General features: G+C 43.8%; 1 long non-coding RNA gene across 1 annotated transcript in view; it reads left to right on the top strand.

Annotated features, from left to right (window-relative positions):
* LOC138498698 (uncharacterized) overlaps positions 1–16,243 on the top strand; it is a 51,388-nt gene extending 35,145 nt beyond the window's left edge. The window contains exon 2 of the long non-coding RNA XR_011278843.1: positions 15,752–16,243. This is a non-coding gene — a long non-coding RNA (uncharacterized lncRNA). The remainder of the gene's footprint in view (positions 1–15,751) is intronic.
* The last annotated feature ends 2,235 nt before the right edge of the window (positions 16,244–18,478 follow it).

An 18,478-nucleotide genomic window follows, 5' to 3' on the forward strand; every position in this document is an offset into this window, starting at 1 on the left:
CTGTCCATGTCTGCTTCACTCCGGTGTCTTTTTTTTATATAGTTCAGCAATTCAATCAGTGCAGCTCCAGCACAATTTGCTCTTGCCTCCTGCTTCTGCTCACTCTTAAGGCCATTGCTATAAATATAGATACTTTGGCGGTAAAGGGAAGGATGCGGCTGGGACCTGAAAAGACATGATGTGCAGCGTTATGAAGAAAGACAAATCACATTGTGCTCGGGCAGAAAAAAGAGAGGAAAAAAGTCCTATTCCAGTCTCCTCTGTCTTCCAAATCTGACAAGCTTCCTATCAAGTGTGTCTGCAGAGAAAGAGTGAGTGGAAAAATATCCATGGCCACGCTCCTCAGCCCACCAGCGGAAGCTGGCATTGAGCCGTCACCATCAGGCCCTTCCAATTGGTGCTTTTTCCTTTACTGTCCTATAGTTCTAGATCATTCTTAGTCAAACAAAATATACTGTGCACATTGGGCATATTGCACACGTGTTGCTCAAAAGGGAAAAACAAAATCAAGCCTATTGTTTGTAATGTAATGTTGCAAATACATGTATTGCGCGCATACCAACACCAGAAGGCATCTGGGTGTGTTAGGCAGAATCTCCTGCAGTACCCTTTGGGAACACTACAGGCAATTAGGACTACAAGTGTAAGCACAATTTCACCTTTTCTACAAGCCTGTACTACACAGTAAAGTGGTAGCGATGGCTGAGCAGCCAGACTTATCTCAAGAGTTTAAGTAAACAGTAGAACAAGTTACACAAAGGACCAACTAATACAGTGATTCAAGTAATTACTTACTCAAGGTTTCTTGGTGAAAGAATATACATTTATTTACTCACTCAGTTAGAAAACGTTACACTAACATAAACAGCTCAATATCACACACTAATAAACCACAAAAATCTAACCGGTAAGTAAATGAACAATTTAGATCCAAATGAAGTGGGATCAAAATGGCACTTCAGATACTTAATGAAGGGGTAAAAAGACACGGTTATAAGAATAGACAGCCGAAATACATTCATAGGCAGGGCAAAGGGTTTCAGTTAAATATAACCAGCAATTCTTCTCAATAGGCCTGGGCCATAGTCAATGGTTCAGAGACTTTTGTATAGGAGAGCACAGTTCTGGTAGATAACGGTTAAGTCTTTGCCATGGAGATTAGAAGAATTTGGCTAGGTGAAATGTTTGACGAATGTGAAGGGAAGGACAAGCCTTCGTAGTTGAGGAAAGTTTCACACACTTTCTCGATGGCCGAAAAGATTTCCGCACCGCGTTTGCACAGTACCTTGTCAATGAAGGAAGCTGTAGCTGAGGCAGTTGTTCCTGGCAGTTCAAGCACATCTCGCTTTTCCTGAGCTTTAGTCGTGGGGACAAGAAGAAGGACGTCAGGAGGTACCTGCACTGCCCAGGGATGAGGCCAAAAGCTGTAGCAAGACGTTGGTTTAAGGTGTGAGTGCCTTAAAGTCCACAAGCTGGTTTCCTTCCCTATGTCTATCCGGTTTTCAACAGCACTCTGATGAAAATTCAACCAGATGGGGACGTTGTCCAGGAGGCTTGCGAGTTGGTTGTTCCCACCAAACTCAAGGGAAGAAATAAACCTTGAAGGGCTTCTCTGTCGATGGAGTTTCATGCAATTTGCACCTGCAGCAGGGCTTCACTGGTCGTCCAGGAGTCGCAGCAGTCCTCTTCCTTCAGCTCGTTTTTGGTTCTTTCGTTCCAGTGGTCGACTCTGCTGTCCAAGCCCCAGAGACCTGATTTTAAACAGTTTTCCCCCATTCCTTTCAGTCTGACTGTCACTCACACAGCATGGTGGCTGTCCTTGCCGGACAGCCAGCTGGCCAATCATGCCGGAGAGCATTCAGGTCTCCTAAGAGACTAACCACAGAGAATTTCGGGCACCTCCCTCACATCCTGTCCACCCCAGACACACTGGCGCCAGAGGAGGTCTTCAGCACTAAAGCCGGCCAAAGACCAACAAACAAAGGGACCAAACCTGGTTTGCGCGCAGAGACAAACACAAGAAGGACCTTTCCTAAAAGAAATGGCGAAAAAAGGTGACCGGAGTCTGCCTTTACAGATAGGTCTTGGGTGGCATATTGAAAAAAGTGGCTGACCCGATTTTTAGCTACCGTTGTTAGCGGTCGGGAAAAATCATGGTAGTTTGATCTAAACCACTGCCACCAGCCATTTAAAGTAGGAACGGGTACAATTTTACTGTTACATGAGTGATTTGACTCAGGGAAAGCTGGGCAACCCCTCCAGCACTCTATAGGAAGATAGGGTGTGCCGGGTCAGTAAATTTAAAGAGACTAGTAAAGTCAATTTAACTTTACATGCTCTTGGAGACAGTAGTCAGTCCCAGAGAAGGTATTTAAACCTTGGGGAGTCTAAAAGACATCCCTGTGCCACTGCACTGAAGGTGCTGTGTGACACACAGAAAAAGATGATGCCACTGGAGGTGTTTTAAAACTCCATAACCAAAGAACAGAAAAGTAAAACACACACAAAATACATGGAAGAGTTGGAAAAAAAGGCTCACAGTCTTCCCAGTTAGAAAAATAAAGTCCTAGAAATCCAGCAAAGTTGCTGGGGGTCTCAAAAGATAAGGGAAATTAGCACATTTTGAGACTTCTCCCTAACACAGTGCTAAAAGCCAAAGCAAGAAAACCTACTGGACCACACTCCCTCCTGAAAATAAGAAAGTCTTGAGAGCTCTACGGAAGCACATATGATCCGAAATGTCCCGCAAGCAAGTAGGGAACGAATTCCACAGTGCAGGGGCTAGGATCGAGAAAAAACGCCCTCCTGCTCGAGTTTTACAAAAGCGCGGAACTTGCAACAAATTAGCCGAGGCTGAACGCAGAAAACGTCGGGCAGCATAGCGAATCATTTTAGACTCAAAGATGGGCCGGTGAAAGAAAAAGCAGGATGTGCAACGCAAAGGTCTTTACATTTTGTATGCCTTCTCACCGGAAGCCAATGAATTTTAGCCAGTAGAGATGAGGCAGAAGACCGCCTCCAGGTGTTCCGTGCCATTTCTGCTGCAGCATGCCTTTCCTGTAATGCATTTAACTTCAGTTAATCATGATTGATTTAGGCAGACCTAAGGCTTCCAGTAGATCATATTCATTTAGAAAGATACTTCAATTTAGATAGGAGAATTCAATATGGTTTGGGGGAGGCAAGCATAACCCTGTTTGCACCATTGAATGATATGCAGCAGACTTACTGTTTGTAATTGATGGTTAAAAATGGTAAATGAGGAATCTACATGAAAAAGCAGCCCCAATTCCAACAGCCGTGTATATGTTAGAATATTACACATACACCGCTTATCCATTCACTAATTGCTTTGACCCAGATCAATGTTGCTCCCTTAGAAAGATGGGAGCCTGAGAAAGGATCTAAACATCAAAAACAGTAGAGTGGGTGTCACCTTCTTCATGGGCATCTGGGGATGAATCAATAGACTAGAGAAGAGACAAAGGGGAATGCTGCATGGGACCTCCATTAAATCTAAATTATTCTAAAAACAAGGAGTACAGACCATATTGGAAGAAATTGAGAGCGAAAAAGGCCAGTTTGGGCTACTCATATATCCACATAATTTTAATCAAATTCTTTATTTAGTTGATATTCATTTTCTTAAATATTTTTAACATACAGACTTGTTACAAATATAAACTACTAACAGGATCTTCCAACCTAGACTGATAGTACATTTGCACCCCTATCCCCTCCGAACTCATCAAATACAAGCATTATCTTGTCGCTCTCACAATATGTACACTACTACCTGCCTCTCACACTCACGTGGGACCATAGCCTGGACTCTCCTAACCATCACCATCATAATGGCCCTTACCAACTCTACACCTTGCAACTTGCAAGAGAGAAACCTGCGACTTAGAGCTAGGCTCCCACGACTTTATGACATCAAAAATAAGAGAACCAACCCACCAGCACCTCCACTACCATCAATCTTAACCTCCTAGACCCTGCGACGATAAATCGTCCTCAACCACTTGATTACCCATGCTACAAACAGAGGAGACCCAACCACCCCAATCCCAGAACTACCAAAGATAACAATATAAATCCAACACTATCAGGAGCCCTCATCAATGCTAGGTCCATTATAGCACACAACACCGAAATAGCAGATATACTGTCTTCGGACAATTTAGATATCCTTGCTGTCACTGAAACCTGGCTCCATGATGCAGCTGGCCCTGCCCTCTCGACGGCCATACCAGATAACTTCAATATCCTTAGAGTCGACCGACCCAACACTAGAGGAGGTGGCCTAGCCATCATAACCAAAACACATCTAGCTGCCAGACTCACCTCACACCCAGCTCTCACATCGTGCAAACTTCTCTCAGCCAAAATACCTATCTCAAACAACAGCACACTAACAATATTTCTTGTGTACAGACCACCAGGCCCACTAGGCAATTTTGAGGAAGACCAATCTAGCCTCCTCATTGACAGCATTAAAGACTCCACTCAGCTCCTTCTACTAGGCGACTTTAACCTAGGCTTTAATGACGCTGAAGACAAACAAGCACAAGCAATCCAATCTATTCTAGCCAATCACAACATTACCCAAAATGTCCTAGCTCCTACACATACAAAAGGCCGCACGCTAGACTGGATAGCCAACCACAACTGCAACATCACCATCTCCAGTATCCTACCTCAAATATGGACTGACCATCATCTTATATACTTCACAGCCAACATCGAACCTCCCAAACCCAATAAGAATAAAATAGCACCCCCCATGCCATCAAGAAGTAAAAAAGAAATTACAGCTGAAAAACTACTCCCACTTCTCCTACCAACTCTCATAGCTAGTCCTAACGATTCCAACCCTAGTGAGTTAGTTGAATCCTTTAACAACGCCATGACCAAAGCGTTAGACTTGATTGCCCCTACCAAACTTCACAAAAGTAAACGTGAAACTCACCTTAACTCTTGGTTCACCCCCCATCTCAAAGAAATGCGTATCCAAAAACGTAAACTCCAAGCTATTTGGAGGCATACTCCCTCTGCCGACAATAAAACCACACTTGCTAACTTTGCCAAAAAATACAAAAAGGAAATTATTCAAACGAAAAAAGACTCATTCAATCATAGAATTAGTAAAGCCAATTCTAATTCCAAAGAGCTCTTCACTATTCTTCGTGAATTGGAAAACCCTATTGCCCCCACAGACAATGTCCCTAAGGACAAATCCTGGTGCACTAGCATCCAAAATGCTCTTGCAAATAAAATCACAACCCTTCAATCTAAAATTGCTGAGAAAAAAGCCTCCTTGCACCCTCACGGTACTCACACCACCCCATTGAAGGAGTTACCCAGCACACCCTCACAAAACAACGATAAACCCTTCAGGTTCACCAATATCTCTATATTGGAAACTGAAAAGGTCATTCTGTCCCTTAAACCATCAAACTGCCAAGGCGACAGTTGCCCTGCGCAAATCATCAAGGATGCAGCCAGAGATCTAGCACCTTTCATCTCGAAACTTATCAATGCCTCCTTTAGCACGAGCACTGTACCCACCAACCTTAAAGGATCCTGGGTTCTCCCCCTTCTCAAAAAACAGACACTTGACCCAGCTATCCCCACTAACTACAGGCCTATTACTACGGTCCCATTCCTCCTTAAAATTATTGATAGAGTAGCCTACCTCCAAATCCAAAATCATTTGGAGACGCACCAACTGTTAGGTACACGGCAATCTGGCTTCAGACCACTGCACGGTACCGAAACAGCCCTCATTGACCTCAAGACACAAATTGACGAGCTGAAGGACAAAGGTAATACAGCTATGCTCCTCCTCCTTGACCTGTCAGCGGCCTTTGACCTTGTGGATCACGCAGTATTATGCAACCATCTAGCGTCTGCCGCTCACTTCTCAAGTGAAGCTATAGCATGGGTACAATCCTTCCTAGCCAACCGTTCGATGAGAGTGTTCTCCCCTGTAGCAGCAGCGGACCCAATCCAGATCACTTGTGGTGGCCCACAAGGCTCATGTGTCTCCCCGACTATGTACAATATCTTTACTAAGCCTCTCTTCGACAAACTTGACAAATTAGGGGTAACCTACACGAATTATGCGGACGATACGCAGATTCTCATACCTCTATCATGCAACTTTGTCGAAGATACAGCTCTAGTAAACAAAATCTACCTCCTCATTCAGGCATGGATGGCCTCCCACGGCCTCTGCCTAAATGACGACAAAACTGAGATACTAATACTGGGTTCCGACTCCAACCTAAAAAAACTGAGCCCCAACTATCGTAATTTTAACATAGATGGCAACACAATCAAGGTGGCTACCGAAGTAAAAACCATGGGCTTTTACCTCGATTCCACTCTATCCCTCAAAAAACAAGTCAACACCCTGGCATCCTCTACAGCGTACACCTGCAAACTAATCAGGACCTGTAGACCTTACCTCTCTAAAACCAACTGCATCATGCTTGCCAATGCGTTAGTCATGTCCAAACTGGACTATTGCAATGCCCTCTATGCAGGTGCCAGCAAATCCATCATAAATAAAAAGCAAATCCTTCAAAACAACGCTCTTAGAGCAGCCCTTGACATACCCCGCAAAGCACATATCTCAAATGTTAGGAAAGACCACCACTGGCTCAAAATCAGCGACAGAGTCCTGCTCAAGACACTATCGCTTACCCATAAAGGGCTCAACAACACTGCTCCCCCCTACATCTCAGCCAGACTGACTAGAAAATCATCCAGGCACCATACCAGGGCTACTAACCACTACCTGCTCGAAACCCCTAGATTCAGACGCTCCAAAGCGGGCGGAGCAAGCTTCCCTGTCAAAGCTGCCCAGGCCTGGAACGCACTGCCCACTGCACTAAGAGCCAACTTACCCTACTCCAATTTTAGATGCAAGGTAAAAAACTGGCTCTGGACAAACGACAACTAACTCTTGAGGCACCCAATGACCATGATACCGTTGTCCAAAATGATTCTGTTCTCATACCTATACCTGTACACTCCCTCAAATCTACAATATGCTAGTTTTTTTTCTTCTTCCACACGGCGTGTATTGATATGTCTTACTGTACTGTTATGTTGTTTCTCGCCTATACTCTGTATGTAACCCAAGCTTAAGTAACCTTGTACCTGCTGCGCCCGGCTACCCCTGGGTTTTGTGCGCATTATCAAATAAACAATACAATACAATACAATACAAACACCTACAACATTTACAAACAGGAGTCAATAAAACGCTGTTTTATTGACTCCTGTTTTGAACATGCACTTTTTTTGCACTAAAGAGTTTACCCTATGTGGATAAAAGCATGTGATGATCTATATGATATATATGTGCTTGTTTTAACAGAAAGTGTTGTTGTATGTTGTAAATGTTTATATATAAGTCTGTACGTTAAATAAATTTAAGAAAATGAATATCAACTAAATAAAGAATTTGATCAAAAATTATGTGGATATATGAGTAGCCCAAACTGACCTTTTCGCTCTCAATTTCTTCCAATATGGTCTGTACTCCGTGTCTTTAGAATCATTTAGAATTAATGGAGGTCCCATGAGATATTGATTTTGTCTCTAGCCCATGATTTGAACAACATAATCAACTCAAGCTATAGTGTTGATGCCAGACACCCACGGCTACACCAGTTCTGAATATGGGTGCCCCCCTGTATCTGCACCTTCCCCGTGGATGTCTCTTGGTTTTGCTTAAATTGACTTGCAGGTCCTCACTCAGTTTCTTGAGGAACCTGGAGGGATTCCTTGGAATCAAAGGACAGATCCACCAGCATGAACCTTGCTGTGAGATTTGAACAATGGAGAAACATGTTCTTTAGCCATAAACTCTCGGGCTAAGATTCCTTAAAAGTAAAAAAAAAGAAAAAAACATACATTCGGAAGATCCAATAGGCTATTTTTGTTTTTTGTAAAGCCCTGCTACATTTACTTCTACATTTACAGTGCCAGAACTGTTGGCTTTGCCAATACTTACTTTTGCGGATTCATCATTGAAGGTAATTCTCAAAGCGTCCAATGAGTGGTGTCTGCCAGATTCCCAAACCCTTTTTTTTCCCTGCAGCCTCAGTCGTGTTTTAATGGAGCCATGTGTTTTGGCCGCCAGTGTGTTACACATTTTACACTTTCAAAGGGCAGTTGTTGCCGCAGGTGTTTTCATCGATGTTACTTTTATTTTTTTATTTTTTTAAATGGGGGTCCCAACTATTACCCCATCCAACTCAAACCGACCACCTTAACCTGCCACCGCCCAGATCCCTACCCCAAACACACAACACATGTGTATTCGTAAAGTAAAACGCGATGAAAAATGCGGTGCCGAAAACAACACGTCGAAAGTGCAGACGTGTAAAACACTGGTGGCGAAAACGCGGCCTAATGGCTCTGACCAGCATCTGTCATGCATGGAGCAGAATTCCAAGGCCTTGACACATGGTTCGTGGATGAGATTCTGCTGGTTTCTTCCTCGTGAGAAATATCACAAGTTATTTCAAGAAATGCACACACAGACACCTCCCCACCAGCAATTTTGTACAAGAATTACAATTTCTTGAAATCATTCCTAGTCTGTAAGCAAAACATTTTCTCCAGTAACGTAGTCCAGCGATTAGTTCACTGTCACTATGTCTACATCACGACCTGCTGCTGAAAGCTGGCACACACAGCAAAACATGTGGCCCCGATTCATGGAAAAGGGTGCATTATTCGCGCAAAGGGCATGCCCCGAGGACAACACTACCTGAGCCTGCGTGCAAAATGATAAATACACGCCCCGTGTATTCATGGAATTTTCTGCGCAAACAAACCGTACACTCAAGCCGTAAATGGAACGCCCCCTGCCACGCCCCAATGCAAAGGATAAACAGCCAGAACAGCTACCTTTGCATGCTCCCCCAGGCACAAATACATGCACCATTTAAACAGTGTGTGCGGTCCCCCGCAAGTGGCCCTGCAACTCGGGGACCCTGCACGGGTTCCCCCGTAACTGTTCTCAGCAAGCCGACAACATGAGTACGATACATGGTATCTCAGGTAAAACTCAGAATATCTGCGTGCGAACCCCTGAAAACCTTTCCTGCACCACACTACAATGTGTACATGCAACCCTAAGTCTGATCGGATCCCCGGCTGCATACACACACCCCTAAATCCGACATGCAAACCCAACTGCGCTCTGCGATTCCTATGTGCAAGTGTTCTTACGTCTGCCTTTGGGTGGTGGAGAGATGGAGGGATTTGCGTGGGCATTTTGCAGGTGAGAGGTTGCGCGGTTACCACCATGAATACGCTTTGTTGTGCGCATTTGTGCGCGTACTATGGACTGCCTGCCACCCGTCCCTCGTAATGCCCACTTTTTCACTTGTTCTTCCTCATTTTCAGAGTTCTGCCCCTACTCTTCCCTCTGTGCAGGCCTCGCCACGTTCTGCGTGGTGTCTAGCGCAAGGCATTTGACCATTTGCAGAGATGTGCTGAGCCTCAGCGAAGTCCCCGCAAGTTACGAAAAAAGTGAGTGCAGTGCAGACGATTCCACAAAAAATCGTTGAAAGGGGTTTTGGAAATCCATGGTTGGTGCCGGTATTGTAACGAGTCCGCCATGGTGAAATGGGGAAGTACCACCCCATTCCAAGGTTGGCGGGGCGGTACTTCCCCATTTCACCATGGCCCTTCCCCATTCCCATTTTCACCTCATAGGGCATAATGGGAATGGGGAAGGCGGTAAGTACGGTACCGCAAATTGTGGTACCGTACTTACCTCGAAAGTCCCTTTGCGGGTCCCTACTTTAACGGCTGGTCTAGACCAGCCGTTAAGGTCGGGTCCCGCAAAAGGACCTCGTAATTAGGCGCTTAGGGGTTAATGGTGCCGCAGCCTTTTACAGGGTCGTAATGACCCCCCATGAATTGAGCCCACAGTTAGAAACATTATCATGGAGCTAATACACAAATGTATCCAATGAAATTGGCAGTCATTTACAACATTGCAGGAGATATGTTTTTGTTTATATGCAATGGTACAATGAATTGCACTCTCTGAATCATGTCTTGGAAGACTGGTTCTTAACTGCCAAGCTATTGTGCAAGTCTATGCAAAAGGGACGAGCATACTCGTCCATGGCACTTAAGTGGTTAAACACATTAACAATGGCAACCACAGGCAAATACAGAGGACATTCTAATAGTAAACAAAAATAAGTTCATGAATGTACCATGTAGCATAAATAAAACAATAACAACGGTGATGATGTAATGCAGCACAAAAATCTATAACACATGAATGTAGAGAGTCGCATGGGAAACAAGTAATCAACACAATAACAGAGCACTATTTCTGCATGAGTGAGCAGCCGAATGACACCAGGGTTGATCTAAATGCTATTGAACGAGTTATTTATCACAAAATAAATACAGTAGGTCAATATCACAATTTCAACCATCCACATCGACATATTAAAAAGAGTAATTTTGACAGTTTAATAGAGAAAATAAATAATTGATTTCATAAACAATAAATATTCTCTTTCCTAACAAATAGTACAATCACTAATATATTGTCTAATGAGAACTAACAACTAACAGATGACACAATAAGACAAATAAATATCAAACAAGGAGACTTCATTTTCATCAAACCTCTACTTGGGCTAGTTTTGTCATTAAGGCTCTTCATTGTAATGCCCTGCATTCTTCAGTACAACATATAAACATGGTATGACAATACACTCACACCATCAATAATCAGTAGCCATTTAATTTTTGCATATCGCCAATCGCCAAAGATCGTAAACCTGTATCTTGTCTCTATGGTTCATGGATGGAAAAACAAGACGAGAGGAGAGAAGAAACAAAAAAGAATTAGCTGCAGTACTGAGGTGCCATGTTACGTCCTAAACTGAGCCCACTCAAGGCCAGCCTCTGCTTATCCGCAATCTAAACCACTGAGTCTTCCAATGCTGTGGATCCAACACTGCCAGCAACTCCCAGCATCTTCAACATGCAAGCCGTCACCACGGCCGAATGGCACCTCAATGGTGTAAGTGCGAGGACTGCTCCATAACTTAATACCAGCGTGCCTTCAAAAGCTCCAAGACTCCCTGTTCAACAATGAAAAGTCTGTCTCGATGCATTTGAGCCTGAAAGACAATAAATTATAGGTATTTGAAGTGACCCTGTCGCCATGAGCCCAAAAGAAAGGAAAATATAGTATTGAAGTGTCCTTGTCACCATAGTGAACCTAAAAGGACACTTTTGACTACTCCTCCCTGTACACCTGCGGCCCAGCGGTCATTTCATCAGAGCCACATGCTTTTGGAAATGAAGCAGTGGTGAGAGGAATACCAGTGGCCCCTGATTTGTTTATTTATGGGATCACAGTTCTTATTAGTGCAGAACCGCAGGTAGCCAAACAGTATTGGTGCAGGCTCTCTGAATTCTTGCTCAATCCTGCTCAGCCTCAAGAAGTTGTTGCAGGGGCTATCATCATATTTGACATAAAATGAGTGTTTGTGTGAAAGGAAAGGATTATGTTGATCGCCACAGACCCGGACAGGGGAGAGTGGTGTACAGTTTTGTGTATTGACCCAACCCAGCCTCTGAGAGCTATAACTGATGAGGACCTTTTTGAGAACAACGATAACGATGGAGAAATATTATTGGAAGTGTGTGTCCCTTGTGAAGTAATGATACAGTATTGACACATTCCATGTCTGATGTTATTGGTGAGGAGTGCCCCTTCATTTGCCCATTAAGATTTATCTCAGGTACCTGACAAATTGTAGGCAAGTAACCCTCATGATGGAGGACTCCTGCAGAGTGTTGTATCAATTCTCATTATATTGAAGCCAGGCACAGTGTTACCCAGAGTGAAACAATACCCCCTGTCTAGGACAGCTGAAGAAGGAATTCTTGACACCATCATGGCCCTTTTACACCAGGGTATCATAGTTCCATCCAATTCTCCATTTAACAGCTATTTATCCTGTGAAGAAATCGAAGGGGGCAAGTTGGAGAATGGTACAGGATTTACACCCAATCAAAATGTAGTACAGGAACAATTTCCTGTGATTCTTAATCCTGCCACAATATTATGTAACATACCCATGGTGGGTAGACCAGAAGAATGCTTTCTTCTTGGTCACATTATATCCTGATTCTTTATATCGCAATGGGTTTACGTTTGCGATCTCAACATTCTAGGTTTCCACAATGGCACAATGAGTCCCCCATTATCTTTAACAGGGTTCTGCATGAGGATTTGGGTAACATTCAAGGGCCCAGTACCGTCATTCAATATGTGGATAACTTGTTGGTGTTTAGCGACACTGAGCAACAGTGAAGGAAAGATTCTATTATACTATTGCAGTTGTTGGCGGGCAAAGGATACAAGATGGATAGAGCAAAGTTGCAGTATTGTCTGCAGGAGGTGTTGTATTTAGCGCTATTGATTTCAGTCAACGGTAAGAGAGTGACTCCAGAAAGCGCAGCAGAGGTGCATGGCATGCCACAGGCAGTAACGGTTAAGGATAAGCATAATTTTCTCGGGCTGTGTAATTATTGCAGGGCTTAGATTTTTGACTATTCATCATATACTCGGCCACTGCTGCAGGCCCTTAAATAAGCACAACTAACACAAAACTAATGTATTTTGACTGATGAGATGCTTACCAGTTTTCTGGAATTGAAAAATGTTATTTTGACTGCTCCTGTTTTAGCGACTCCCTGATTATACTAAAAAGTTTGATCTTTTGTGACATTTTGATTGCCAAATGTTAACGGCAGTCCTGACACAACACAGCTCTATGGCCCACAAACCTCTGGCGTACTACACTGGTATGCTAGATTCTGTCATGCAAGGACAGTTCCCTTGTGAACACGTAACTGCAGCTGCTTTCACTACTGAGAAGTCAACCACAATTGTCAGTGACTGTATATGTAGAACACGTAGTATTTGCGATATTTGAGATGTCCAAATCCACAATAACCACACAGAGGACCTCAGCATGTGAAGTTACACAGTTCAGCACGACCATTCATATTGTTCACTCTAGACAGTATATCCTGCCACCTTTTTTGACAGAACCCATTACTGAAGATAATGAGGTTACCTATGAAGGAACGGACACTGACATTCCTAAAGCACAAGACTATGCATTAGATGATGGAGAGGTGTTCTTTGTTGATGGGTCATCAACAAGTGATCCGGAGACTGACCAGCGACATACTGGGTCAAATGTGGTCTGACTGGTTGATGGAGAGAACAAGGTCTTTGTTCAATGGAGTCTACCGGGGCATTACTCTGCCCAGGTGGTGAAACTGATTGCTCTCTTTCAATCGCTAGAAGCAGCACAAGGATGCTGAGCAATGATTTCTTTGGACTCAGCATATGTAACAACAACTGTACATTTGGGATTGTTGAAATGAATGAGAAGAGCATTGTTGGATAGCCGATGGGTGCCCAGTACAGCATGCAGCTCTTTTAGACAGATTGATTCATGCTCTCTCGCAGTCAACACTTTCTGCAATTGTCAGGTGTGCCGCCCATACCAGTGGTGCAGACTTCATTTCTCTTGGCAACGAAGCATCAGACATAGCCACAAAAGTGGCCGCATATTTACCAGTACGGACATCCCTGAACACCCAGCACTAATGGTATGCAATCTCAAATACTGTTCCTTTATAATATGTTACCCAAGTCATTGAGTTACATGCTCAAGCACCCCAGAGTAAAAAGTTCCTGTGGCAAAGGAGGGTGTGTGCATAGTCGCCTACAGACCTAGTATGGAGACAGGTTAGCACAGGGAAGGTGGTGATGTTCCAGGAATTGGTTTTAGTAGCATCTGATCAGTTGCACTACACCTCACATGTGTCTAAGCAGCACATCACTGCTGACATACAAGAGGACTGGTATGAGCTGAATATTCAGGAACTTCTCAATATGTTTACATCTAACTGTGTGGTTTGCCAGCCATGCAACACTGGGCACACCTTAAAGACATTGCGGGGCACACTGCCCCATCTCACTGGCCCATTTTGGGATCCTCATATTGACATTGCCGATATGGGAGAATAGTGCAACACCTTTTGCTATCTCATATTTGTGGTATGACCTTTCTCCCATTGAATTAAGGCTGGTCCATGCACACATCCCGAGGCAAAGTCAGCAGCCACATGTTTAGTTAGAGAAGTATTTCCCCAATGGGAAGTGTATGAAACTCTTAAAAGTGATAATGGCATCCACTTTTTTAATAAGCTGTTTAAAGAAATTGCAGCTCTTTTTAGTGATTAAACATAAGATTCACTCAATTTACCATCGCCAGGCCAACAGTGTTGTTGAAAGTATGAACGGCCTCTTGAAGGCAAAGTTATCGAAACTGTATGTCACACTTAGAAATAACTGGGTCCATTGTTTACCTTTGGCCCTTTTTAGTTTAAGGACTCAACCCTCCAAGTACCTTCACCTCTCCCCTCATGAGATAGTGAAGGGGGACATATCCCTGTGTGTAGCACATCTGATTCTCACAGGGCTCAATTTTAGGAAGTGAGTTCAAATGTTATTTTACCGAGTTAACAAAATGCATAAAATGTCTTTCTCGACATATTTCATCACCATGAGTGGAAGAGGACAATAGAGCTGCACCAGATTTTGCAAGCTCACCACCACTCGAGTTGTTACCTTGGAACAAGGTGTATGTCAAAAGCGCTGTCCGCAGGTGGAGTGAGCCACGCTATAACAGACCTTATACGGTAGTGTATGCCACTCCACTTATGGTCAAGATGAAAGACCTGCAGTATTGGGTACAACTTTCTGATGTTCGGAAGGCACTCCATTGTTTTTTAGGTCTTGTTATGCAACAGTTTGTTTTTTATCTTGGATGCAGATTTCATTTGGGTATGTTTTTGTATTTGTCAAGTAGGTTTATTTCGTTAGGACATATAAGGGGGGTGGAGGTGCAATGCAGCAGGGGGATGTGGAAATAAAGTATATTCGGAAGTACTTTCTGACATCACAACACCTACTAATGATTTTATGACCACAGTACTGAATAATTGTGATTTAAAGGGGATTTGATGAAGAAAATGAGTATAATAAATATAAAGGAGTAGTTCTTTCCACAATGTCTGATGTGCGCCATCCAGAATTTAGCAACATGTAGTACAGCCACATCAGCTCGGTGGCAAAACAGAGGTATAACAGGAGCTGTTATGTCTGCTCCCTCATCCCCCACATGCCAGGGCTCCCAAAATGTTACTGCCACAATAAATGGTGTCCTTGGAAACCTAGTGTTTGGTTCCTCTTGTGCTGCGTCTGGTTCACAGCCTGTTGCAACGGCACAAAGTACAAGTTGTAGTAATGGACAAAGACAAAGAAAATGTACCAAAGAACATAGCACCCCTTAATGTAAGCTACGACCCATGCTAAAATTGAATGGAGTGTTGTTTGTGTCAAACAGGTGGGAAAAGGTGGTGGTGAGCTGCACGGCAGGGGAGTTAGCAAGGTTCGGAGAAGAAGGGATATGGAATATCAATAAGAACTGATTCACAATATGGGCCGTGTATGTTTCAAAATTGACTTGGATGGTGAAATGAGAAATTCCAGTGAAGATCCAAGCAGTGGAAAAATATGAGTTTTGGTTTCTAGGGCACAGAACAATTCCTGTTGGCACAAATATCAAGTTTAATAAAACACTTCATTTTTTCATTCCAGATCTCGAAAGAGGAACCGCAGCCCTAATGGTTCTCTACTGGGTGTGTGGCCAGCTAGCATACCTGCATCTTCCACCATCTTGGCGAGGCACCTGTGCATTAACAACATTGCACTCAGCTATTCTTGTAGTGCCCGTAGCTCATCTAACAATTGTGTCTAAGCCTGTCATAGAGCAACAGAATCAAGATCTGAACCAACACCTGTGGGCAGAAAGAAAGACACGGTCTTAAAAAGACACACATTTTAAAATATCTGCCATGTAAGAGGACCATTTCTAATGATTTTGGGCTGCCAGTCCCTTAATGAAACTAGAACTAACTTGAACCTAAAGAAAGAAAGTTGAGAAAACGTCCATTGAATGCATTTAATATGCATGCAGTCCTTTTTTAGTCAAAATGGTGCCATCATCTGTTCATACAATTCTAAATGTTCTTAAACATAATATTTTGTATTTTAATGAAAAGCAAGCAAAACACTTTGTGATGGCCTTAATCTGTTTGAGGTTGTTATTCACAAAATATGATTGTGATTTTCCTTCTATGGGCCTCATTACAGTTTTTGCAGTGTGGGAAAAGTGGTAGTAAAAGCGCTGGTAATTCCATTATGGGCACTTTTCACATACTGGCAAATTACAAGTCACTGATTTGCCTCCAGTCGAAAACTGCCAGAATTACCAGCACCTGTAATACTGGATGCCGGTAATTCAATTAATTCCCCCCTATGGGGCTCCATGGAATGTGGAATTACCCGCATTCCCGATGCTGAAATGTCCCGGTAGTACCGGGATAGCAGGTGCAGGGATTGCTAATTCCGTTTGGTGGTATCCCGCTGGTGTTACCAGCAGGATACCAACAAAATAGTAAGGAGGGCTTAAATGTTCTTACTCAAGTTCAATTCTCCTCATCAGAATCAGAGTCTGGCACCACTACTTGAACCCCACTCCATGATTGAATATTTACTATCACAGTCATAGTGACTGTAGCAAGGTTTGTTATGTGTACTTTACAGGGGGACCCCCCTTTTCCCTTCCCTCCATTCCTCTTCTCGTTTGTGGAACACACATATTTTCGGAGGAATTGGATTATATTGTGTTTCTCTCTGTCTTTGCTCAAAATCAGTGTTTCCCCATCTACCTAAGGGTTCTGGGTTTCCTTTCCAAGTGCCTGCTGTGGAAAGTTTTTTATTTTCTCAAGGTTAGCCAGATGGGCTGTTGGATAATATATTGTAATTCTTGTTCTCTGAATTCATTTTTATTGTTTTCTTCTATGAATCATTGTTTAGGAATACGTCATCCTAAGTGAGACGCCATTCTCCCCCACCCCCTCACCTGAAGGTCTAGATATTCTTCTGTATCTGACAGGGATGTCAGCTCTTCTTGTCGCTCTGGGTGTGTTTGGGAAAGTGAAATGCTGTATTTGGCCTCCTGAGAAGGACATGCTGCATTGGCATAGTCAGGTAGGATGGGGTCAAAATCCAAATGCAGTGCAGGGCTGGGAATAAAACGGTATGCCAATGCAGGGCGATGCTGAAAAAGCATAGCCAGGTATATTGCAGGCATCATACATATGTAGTGCAAGTCTAATAAGTCATTGAAGGTTCAAAATGCAGAGCGAGGCTAAAAAGGTGTAGTCCGTTAGGTTACAAGTACAATTCAGAAGTAGTGCAAGGCTGATAAATGATGCATAATGAAAGTGCAGCACGAGGCTGATGCAGTGTAATCCGGGGGGATGGGCACAAGATTCATTCAAAGAGGTCAATCATTTGTGGATCATGAATGCATGTTCCCTAGTGCTATATTCACAGGTTGTGGGGGATACAGGGATATATAAAAGGAGAACGCGTGGGGTTATGGAGATCATGTAAACATTGGGGGTGCTGTGGAGGTTTCTAACAGCAATGGCACTCTTGTTATCGTGTTGTTGGGTCTGAATGCAGGCGGATTCCAGGGCGGGGCGATCGCCATCACGTCTGAAGCTGGGTGGATGGTTCGACTTGTGGGGGATAGTTGCCTGCACATCGGAGCACGGACTTGCACAGAGAGATATCAGCCTTTGCTCTGGGTCTTCGCTCTAGGGGCCAGGCGGCAGGGCCAGCCGGCTTTTCTTGCATGCAGACAATTGGGCAAAGGACAGCCTATCAGGGCACATCGTGGTCGGAGGCTCGGCAGAAATGGCAGGGGAGGGCGGATGGAGACAAATGGCAGCATCTATCTTACTATGGCGTGTGTCTTCGTTTTTCGTAATGAACAACTTGCTGCCATCAAAGCAGACCACATGTTGCTGAGGTTTACGGGGTCCATGAGGCAGATGGAGGCCTCAGATGCAGCTGAGGTCAGTGCTCCTGCACAGACAGGTAGCCTTACATAGCAGCTGTTTTCCGACTTTCTTCGAGCTGTATTTTTATAAACACAATGCCAAAATATCAATGCATTGGTGTAAGTGTTGTGATCATTTAATTTGCTCTTTAATTTGTCATGCGTCTTTAAACTCTAAGACAATGGGCCTCATTACGAGTTGGCCGGTAAAAACGGGTCCATTACCAGCATGCCGGTAAGAGCGGGTCCGTGCTCGTATGAACCCGCTAATAGCGGGTGATTACGAGTGCGCGAGCACGTGCGAGCCTCCATGCCGGTAATGGTAATACCGGCATGCCGCTAAAGGCCCTCCAACCCCCCTATACTGGCATTGCGGGACCCGCCGATAGCGGTACCACCTCATACCAACCCCT

Source organism: Ambystoma mexicanum, chromosome 5q (assembly GCF_040938575.1).
Source record: "Ambystoma mexicanum isolate Mex_15411 chromosome 5q, UKY_AmexF1_1, whole genome shotgun sequence".
In the NCBI taxonomy this organism is placed as follows: domain Eukaryota; kingdom Metazoa; phylum Chordata; class Amphibia; order Caudata; family Ambystomatidae; genus Ambystoma; species Ambystoma mexicanum.